Raw genomic sequence first — 9,847 nt, forward strand, 5'->3', positions numbered from 1 at the left:
TTGAGGAAAATAATACCTCCTAAGTCTTTTTTTATTCCTTTGAGTCTCAATCACTGAGAGTTCAAAGTGCTTTGGGAGAATCTGTGTCCTGGGTGGCCTGCTGAATGCCTTAAAATCAAGCAGTGTATTTGTACCCTGAAAATACTTATATCCATATAAAGGTTGTGTGGACTGTGGCACTCAGATTTCTCCTACTGGCACTAGGACACTTGAAGCACACTTAGTTATGAAGGTTTTATGATGATTTTGCTTGGTTTCTTCTTCATTAGCCTCTGGGCGTCCTTCTCCATTTTCTTCCTTTATTGTTCTGCTGCTCCTTTCTTTGTCTGATATCTTCTGCTGCCTCAGAACTTCTGCTTGCTCACCTTGTGTTTTTCCTCTTCCTCCTCCTCCTCCTCCTCCTCCTCCTCTTCCTTCTCCTCCTCCTCCTCTTCCTCCTTCTCACCATCAACTCACCTAATTTTGAAGATTGATGACTAAAAGGTATATCTTGTGTAGCTGCAAATCTACTGGGGAAAACCTGTATCTGGAATACCAAAATTTTATGGCTGTCTCTTCTTTTTTTTTTTTTTTTTTTTTTTTTTTTTTTTTGTCTCTTCTTAATAACAATTTTCTGAGCTTTCCTTACAGTAAGTAGGTGTCATACCCTTAGAATAGGCAGGCTCCAGCTGCTCCAAAGCGTTCTGCTGCATGGCCACATTTCCATTCCTTCCTTCTATCCTTACACTTTGGGAGCATCTTCATCCCAGGACGTCCACTCTTCCATATCTGTCTGCTTAGGAACTGGTGAATAATCAATGGTAGTTGGCCATGTAATTTGGGCTCCACTTAATTGTCTTCCTCTGCCAGGTCTGTCTATTAATCTCCTTAGAGATGAAAATACTGTTTCTAGGCAGGTACAAACTTTAACCAAAACTGAATGATGGCCATGATAGGAATCAAAACCTGCCCCATGCCCGCCAGCCCCTCAGACGGAGGCTCTGAACTGCCAGAGCCTCACGCACACACATGAGGTGCACTCTGTGAGGATCTTCCTTGAGCTCATGCTCCATGTGTACAGTCCCAGCCCAGCTCAGTCAAAGCCTGATGGGCTCCGTAGCCCCACCAAGGCCAAGTACAGTTGCCATGACCACCCTCCTCAGAGATAGCTTATATGAATTTTTAATTTTCATTTTTCTAATGATTAGTCATGGAAGTGAGGCTAGGAAGTGTGGCTTTAAATTTGAAATGATGGGGCTGGTGAGATGGCTCAGTGGTCTAAAGCACCTACTTAGAATAAGCTAAGCTAAGCAAAAGGACAGCGACCGCGGTTCAATCCCCAGCACCACATGCCAGCCAGCCCGCCCCCTGGTGGGCTGAGCTGGCCACACACACACACACACACACACACACACACACACACACTAAATAAATAAATTTTAAAAAAAAAATAAATAAATAAATTTGAAATGATGTACCTATGGATGGCTTGCATTTGAAAGGGACAGGAGGAAGCCGGCTGGACATAGGTCATCTGTTTTGCTGATGTGGGTGGCAGTAGAGGCAGGGTCTCGGGACAGTCAGACCAATCAGGCATCATTGTTTCTAACAGTTTTTCCTAGACCTCCTTCTATAACCATTTAAAAAATTCTGCAGGGGATGAATTCCTTGTTACCTCAACTAATTAAAGCTGCCCACCTGTGCCCTCCTTTCTTCTGCCTTATTAACATAATGGGCTGCTACATTTTCCAGGCTGTCTTCCATCACGGATGAGAGAATACCTGCATGACCAAACTCCAGCTGGTGAGATATAAGTAGGAGTCAGGGCGTGAAGCTTTTGGGAAGATTCCTCAGGCGGCAGTGAACTGACCTCAGAGGATCCCACGAGGTTATGTCCCTCTGCAAGGGTGGTTATGTGTCAGCTCCTAATTATAGTCCTATTTTATTATTGTTGTTACTGGTAATCATAGAGTACATATTTAGCAGGAAGTATCTTCAGAAACAAACTCACATCCTGAAATGCATTTGAATCATGATAAAGCATGAGGATATAAAACATTTGACCTGCTGTATGCTGCTAATTTGTGCAGGAGACGGAGAATACTTTTCTGGCTCTATATACAGTTTTGTATGTAGTGTCATTTTACCCAAACCTCATTCAAGATACGTAAGGACAGGGACCAGGGTTTGATCCCCAGCATGCCATGCCGCCCACCCCTCCCCCAGGGTATGCTGAGAGGGCAACTGAGACTGGACGTGGTGGCACACATCTGTCATCCCAGCGCTTAGGATGCTGAAAACAGGAGGATCACTACGAGTCCAATCTGTGTAGTGAGACTGTGTAGACCCTGTATAAATACATTAAAAAAAAAAAAGATACAGGGCAAGAGAGGTGGCTCAGTGGAATAAGCACTTCCCTGGCAAGCACAAGGGCCTGAGTTCAATCCCTTGTTCCATAAATAAATAAATAAATAAATAAATAAAATTTTTTAAAGATACATAAGGAGTCTCTGGGTACAGATTGGCCAAGTTCTTCTGTGGAAAATGTTAGTGCAGGAAATATTTGACAGACCAGAACCCAGAACCCAAATCTATTGCATTGCCTTTATTGCAAGTAAATTTTGAATTATAGAGACCACTGGGGGGCCTGTCCCTTAGCTCAGCTCTTTAAGTGGCTGCTTCAACAAAGCAGTCAGGCTCAGGTTGCTGTGGTTTGATCCCCACAACTCCAGCCAGCCAAACCTGCCCTGAAGGCATTCGGAGCAAAAGCAAAAAATCCTTTAGAGACCACTGGTTTAGGTTTTATTTTGTATTTTCAAGGTTGAACAATAATTAATGTCTGCCTTGTGGAAAACATATTTATAATTCAACAAATGCTAGTTTTCTTATTTACTCTACATCTTTTTTTATTTATTTTAATTTTTATCTATATTAGGTTGTTGCAGGGTCTCACTATGCAGCTCAAACTTGTGATGACCCTCCTGCTTTCAGCCACCCCAGGACTGGGATTACAGGCGTGCCCCACCATGCCCAGACTCTCTACATCCTTTTTGATACCCTCAGAAGTTGATTTTATTTTCATAGTGGTACTACTTTTTGAGTTTTAAACTGGAATAATCCTGACTCATGTAGCTTTAAATTATTACAATGATTTTTTTTGCAGAATAACCTGCTCCTTGTTTAACATTTGATTCAGTATGCCAGGTCTTTTTCCATGTTAGATATATCATTCTTTGGCACTACAATCTGTTGAAGCTACTACAGGAATCTGAGTATCATCTTTCCCATCTAAAAAATGCCTAAATTTTTACATAAGTATATTTTATAGAGAAAAAAAGACCAGACAGAGAACTAAATCACTTGACCAATTTCCTTTTCTTCCTGCTTGGCTCCTTGAAAGTAGACTTGAAGGCTAGAGCTCATGCAGCCATCTTGCGAAGGCCAAGTGGTCATGCTAACACTGTCTTAACAAAAAAATACAAAAGGAGTGAATTTTGTGCACAGAATTTAAATGAAAAAATGTAAACTGTAAATACATGTTAATGGGTATATGAGATAAAATACAATATATGACATGAATAACATAAAGTCAAGGTGGGGTAGGGATGAAAAGGAAAAGAGCTTTTGTGTACGATTATAATTAAGTTGTTCTCAGTTTAAAACAGAAATTTATAACTTTAAGAAGTTTTAAGTAATTGCAATGGTAACCAGAAGGAAAATACTTATAGATATATACAAAAGGAAATGAGAAGGGTACCAAAACATGTCACTACCACAACTTCAACAAAACACAAAGGAAGGAAAACTACAGCCCATAAAGCTATAAAGCCCACAGAAAATAATGAGCAAAATGGTAATAATAAGTCCTTTCCTTCAGTTATTACTTTAAATGTAAATGGATTAAACTCCCCAGTCAAAAAATCAAACTACAGCCGGGTGTGGTATGCAAACCTGTAATCTCAGCACTCAGGAGCCTGAGATTACATGGCGGGAGGATTGCCATGAGTTTGAGGCCAACCTAGGCTACATAGTGAATTCAAGGCCAGACTGGACTACATAGCAAGACCTTGTCTCAAAACAACAAACAAAAAAAGCTGACTATAGTCCACTTACAAGAGACTTCAGTATGTCTAACAATTTGGTAGAGTGGTAAGCAGCAACAAATCAACCTGTCTAGATCCAGAATACTAACACTGACAAATAATAACTTGGGGAAAAAAAGAGAGAGGTGGGTCTCTGGGAACCAGGAAGGACCCAAAGGGAAAATTTGAGCCTACAAAGAAATCAAAGAGACAGACCACATTGCAGAAAAAGGCAAGAGCAGGCTGGAGAGATAGCTAGGTGGTCTAAGAGTCTACCTGGCAAGAGCAAGGACTCAGGTTCGACCCCCAGTACCACATGCTGTGCCGACCCTGGAACCCACAGATGGTGCCAGCCACTGAAACCGGGCGTGGCAGCACAACCTGTAATCCCAGCACTGAGGAGGATGAGACAGGAGGATAACTATGAGTCTGAATTGTGTTGTGAGACTCTGTACCAAATACATAAAATTAAAAAAAAAAAAAAGGAAGAAAGAAAAGAAAAAGGAAAGGGCAACCTGCACTTCCTCCCTGGCTCCTGGCTGGCTTGTAGCATGAAAAAGGAAGATTGACTCTCCAGAGACATAGTGAAATTGAGGAACTCCAGAAGCCTCTGGGGAGAAACACACCCCAGGGAGAACAGAGTAGTGTACTGTTACAGCTGTTGAGTGACTTCAGTTCAAGCAACTGCCATGTCCCCTGAAAATAGTGCTTGGTCAGACACCATTTAGGGAGAGACTAATCAAGCCTGGGAATCAGAGCAGCTGGGGTCAGCCTTACCTCAGGTCTTCTAGTGCTAAACTGCTACATTTACTGGGTGAGGTACAGTCATGAGAGAGGAAGCCATGGCCAGGCTGGCAAGAGACACCCAGAGAGTTATAAACTAAACAACTCAGACCCCAACTCTATGATCAGAGTTCAGGCTCAGCCTGAACCTCCACGGACTTGAATGTCCCAGAAAAACACCACGCCCGAGTGCCAGTTTGCTGGGATTATCCAGCACGGATCTGGGCTCTGACTGGCTCCCACATCTACCAGCAAGAGCACAGTTATGCCTTGAATCAGATATTGTCACAAAACCATAGACCAGGGCCAGGGAGATGGCTCAGTAGAATAAGAACTTCCCTAGGAAATGCAAGGGCCTAAGTTCAATCCCCGGTTCTGGAAAAAAAAAAATCATGGACCATAGAAGATACCAACCACAAGCTAGAAATCATAGAGAAATGTATTCCTTTTATTTCCTCTCTTTGCTTTTGTTTTTTAAATTTTTGTTCATTTGTGGTTTTTTTCTGTTTTCATTTATTTATGAAGGTGAACACTCTAGTTTTTTGTTTGTTTGTTTGTCTGTTTTGGTCTTTCATTCATTCCTTCCCTTCTGTCTTCTTCACTGGTTTCCTGAACCTTGGATAATCTTCCTTTGACTTAAACCTTGTTTTGAAACTCTTCTTTTATTTCTCTATTTTTTCTTCTTTTCCACTTTTAAATTTTATCCCATGAGAGTAAAATTGCTCAACTGAGTGTATATTTGCTGTACATGCTTTTTTATTTGTCTTAGATCTTATTATGGAACTACAAATCTTATACCTATAGTTAAAGGTTGCAACTATTATCACAGTTTGTCATTTCTCAGCCTACATTTGATGCTATTATTATTACTGATTATACTATATTAGCCAAGGTGACGTAATTGCTGTGACCAATTGATGGTATTTGTATGCCAACACCTAGATTGTCTGGGGGAAATAAACAATACCATAGTCCAATACTAAAGAACTGTGTGCTAGGCCAAATAGGCAGCAACCTTTTAACTCCTAATAGATAGAAGAGGCAGGATTCTAGGACAGAATCAAAAGCCAAAATCTATCTATGCCTAGGAGACATTTCATTATTTCCTAAAGAGATCTCAATACTAGTAATAAAGCTACCTACCACAAGCAATTTACAAGCCTCAATGAAGAAAATACATTAAAGAACTAGAAAATGAGACAACATGGAAGCAAGCCCTGATGCCTAACTCACCCAAGGCAAATCCAGAGAGCACTGAAATGGAGCAAATCAAGAGCCACCCAGTTGGACATTCTGAAATGGTAGCAGCAGAAGTAACAAAGCTGATGGACAAGTCTCTAGACAAAAACAAAACAGAACAGAAATAATTACACAGACAATTAAAGAGATAATAACCATAATGAAGGAAATGCTTAGTGAATCTAGAAGAGATACAGATTTTTAAAAAGAAGAAGAGCTTGAGATGAAAACTATGAAGGACGAACATGAGAAAGAGCTGGATTGCATAAAACATATTCAAACAGATATCCAGGAGATAACCAATCTGAAGATATAATATCAGAATCTAGAGACAGAGTTGCGGTTGGTGATCATCAAACAAAAGACTTCTTAAAAGTAGCAAGGGACCATGAAAAATAAATCCAACAACTGCTAGATAATGTAAAGAATAGTAACATAAAATTGATCAGAATCAATGAAAAATTAGAAGATAGCACAAAGGACATAAACACTGGTTAACAGAACTAATTGCAGAAAACTTCCTAGGCATAGAAAAAGAATTTGAAAGGCAGATAAGTGAGGTACACAGAACTCCAAATAGTCATGATCATGGGGAAAAAACTACACCAAGGCATATAATAGTCAAGATTCCAGAAATTCAACATGAGTACAAAATAGTAAAAGCTGTTAGAGAAAAGAAACAAACAACATGTAAAGAAAATTTCAGCACAATTACTACAGACTTCTCAACACAAACCCCTAAAGCAAGGAGAGCTTAGAACGAAGTATTTCAAGCCCTGAAAGAAAACAGCCTCCAACCCAGATCAATGTACCCTACAAAATTATCATTCAGCACTGATGGAGAAATAAGATGCGTCCATGATAAAGAATACCTAAACAAATTCATGACAACCAAACCAGCACAGCAAACAGTCAATATTCTAGAAAATGGCCATGAAGACAACAATTCCAAGATGTCTGGGGGGGGGGTTTCTTTGCATTTCACTATTAATTAGATATTTAAGCTTTTGAGTAAATTCTTTTTTTTTTTCTCCGAATGCCCTCAGGGGTGGTTTGGCTGGCTGAAGTGTTGTGGGGATCGAACTACAACAACCTGAGGCTGACAGCTTTGTGGAAGCAGCCACTTAAAGAACTGAGCTAAGGCCAGGCCCCTTGAGTAAATTCTTATAAGCTATGAATATTATCAAATTATTTCTCCCACAGAACTGTAAACACACAATATATACCCAAACGGTACACCAGATGGCTGAACTAACATTAATACACATCACCATTTTATCAGTTATGTCATAAAACAAATTGTGAAGTACCCAAATATTAAGTTACACAGCTCAAAAAGCATATTAGATATTAGATGTCTGCTCAGTTCATTAGCAGGAACCCACTTTTTTGCCAAGAGGTTTGGAAAAGAAGAAAAAAAATCACACCTCAAACAAAAATCAGTTGATAAACAACTCCTGGTAAGTATGGAAAAAATTACAAGTATTTCAGAACTTTTATGATTAAGAGTTATTTTAACTACCATAACAAAGCATCTATTCCTTTTTAAAAAAATATTTACTAAATTAAAGAGCATATACTACATGCTCTGTTCAAGACAAAGGCAACATTTTACTAAAAATATTGAATAGCCTCCTCCCACTATATTTTCAGGCCCTCCCTGGTAGGCTGCACCTCAAGGTACAGACATTAAATTAAGTTAGGCTTTTTCCTCTGAGACACTAAAGACGTGTGCTTCTATAACAATGCAGACTTTCAAAATGGAGGTTTTCCACAACAGCACAAAATAAAAACTTATAGAAAGACATTAAGGGAAGGGGGCTGGAGAGATGGCTCAGTGGTCTAAAGCACCTACTTGGAACAAGCTTGGCAAAGCACAGGGACCACGGTTCAATCCCCCAGCACCACATGCCAGCCAGCCCCGCCCCCTGGTGGGCTGAGCTGGCCACACACACACACACACACACACACACACACTAAATAAATGTAAAAAATAAATAAATTTAAAAAAAAGAAAGACATTAAGGGGCTGGAGAGATAGCTCAGTAGAATAAGCGCTTGCCTGGCAAGCACAAGATCCTGGGTTCAATCCCCAGTTCCACAAAAAAAAAAAAAAGGTTTGGTTTTTAGGGGCTGGGGAGATGGCTCAGTGGAATAAGCGCTTCCCTGGCAAGCACAAGGATCTGAGTTCAATCCCCAGTTCCGCAACAAAAAAAAAAAGACATTAAATAATCACCATAAGACTTGGTAATAACCAAAAAGAACAATCAATGTTTAAGCAAACCTGATGTCCTCTGGCATGAATACGAGAGATGTAAACATTAAGTGTGCAAGCAAATAGCCACACAGGCCCTACAATGTTTGAAATAACTGAAGGAATAAACTGGAGTGGAGGTCTAGAAAGTCCTAAGTTCTTTAAAATGTGGTTCTCCATGATAGTAAAAATGTAAGAATATTGTGCTGGGTATTTTGGCACCTAATCTTTCTAATTGTCTTATGTGTCACTGAGACTCTGGCATGAGAATAGCTCTAAAATCATAACTCAGCAGTGCATGATTTCAGGGAAGCCAACTGGTACAAAGAATAAGCACATTTTAAATGCTGAATAGGAAAAATTTTGTAATTGTCCAAATATATTGATCATAACCCAAACATAGAGGTTGTACTCTGGCAAGCTTGTATGTAGCCTGTTGGGTTGGGTTTTTTTGTTTTTTGTTTTGTTTTGTTTTGTTTTGTTTTGATACAGGGTCTCACTACACAGTTCATACTCATTGTGATCCTCCTGTCTCAACCTCCCTAGTGCTGGGATTACAGTCATGCGCCACCACTCCCAATTCTGGCATCGTGCACCCAGGTTTCCAGGGCCAGCACAGCATGCACTACCAGGGACTGAACTCGGAACCTTGCATTTACCAGGCAGGTGCTTATGCCACCGAGCTATCTCCTCAGCCCATATGTATCCTGTATAACTGCTTTTCAATGCTCCTATGGGAGCTTCATTAGAGTTATTCACCAAGCCAACATATGGGCTAATAGGTATGACAAATCAGGTCCTGCCTCAGGCTCCGTGTCCAAAGCAGTAGCATCAGGAACCCCAGTTTTATTGCATGCAACAGTTGTTTCTGTGACCACTGGAGTTTTTAAAATGCAACCACGTTTTTGGATGATACTTCTCCAGATACAAACATTGCTTGCTATTGAAAGCTCCACGCCCCTTTTGTCTCATGAACTGTACTGCATCTTCATATTTTATTCCACCTTCAATTAATGCTAGGGCAATGAGCACTGGAGCTCTCCCAAGACCTGCAACACAGTGGACAGCAATACAAAAACCAGGTTCTTCACAGAACTTAATATTCACACTTTAACGCATCATCGACAATCTGGTTGAACAGTGGTACACCATCATCAAAAGGCCAATCAAAAACATGGATGCCTTCTTTCTCCACAAGAGCAATGTTATACATTGCTTCACATGTTCTAACTATTGACATAACTCCATACTTCTTAAGTTCCTCTATAACCTTGTTTCAAGTTGCCTTGGTCGAATTCTGTGTAATGAAGAATCTCATGCTCTTATATGTGACTTCCACAGGAGCTGGGCAGTTCATTTAAACCATGTTAATTTAGTTACAAAAACACTCAAAAGGGTTATGAAAGAATTTGAAAACTTGAATAAAAACTGATGCAAGAAACTGAAGTCTGGGGCTGGTGAGATGGCTCAGTGGTCTAAAGCACCTACTTAGAACAAGCTTAGCAAAGCA

The 9,847-nt window shown here is 40.1% G+C and overlaps 2 pseudogenes; both read right to left on the reverse strand.

The window, feature by feature from the left end:
* Positions 1-224: 224 nt before the first annotated feature.
* LOC111814212 lies at positions 225-8,384 on the reverse strand (annotated as a pseudogene).
* A 799-nt stretch (positions 8,385-9,183) lies between these two features.
* On the reverse strand, positions 9,184-9,753 carry LOC101563909 (annotated as a pseudogene).
* Positions 9,754-9,847: the final 94 nt, after the last annotated feature.

Source organism: Octodon degus, unplaced genomic scaffold (genome assembly GCF_000260255.1).
Source record: "Octodon degus isolate 3935 unplaced genomic scaffold, OctDeg1.0 scaffold00280, whole genome shotgun sequence".
In the NCBI taxonomy this organism is placed as follows: Eukaryota; Metazoa; Chordata; class Mammalia; order Rodentia; family Octodontidae; genus Octodon; species Octodon degus.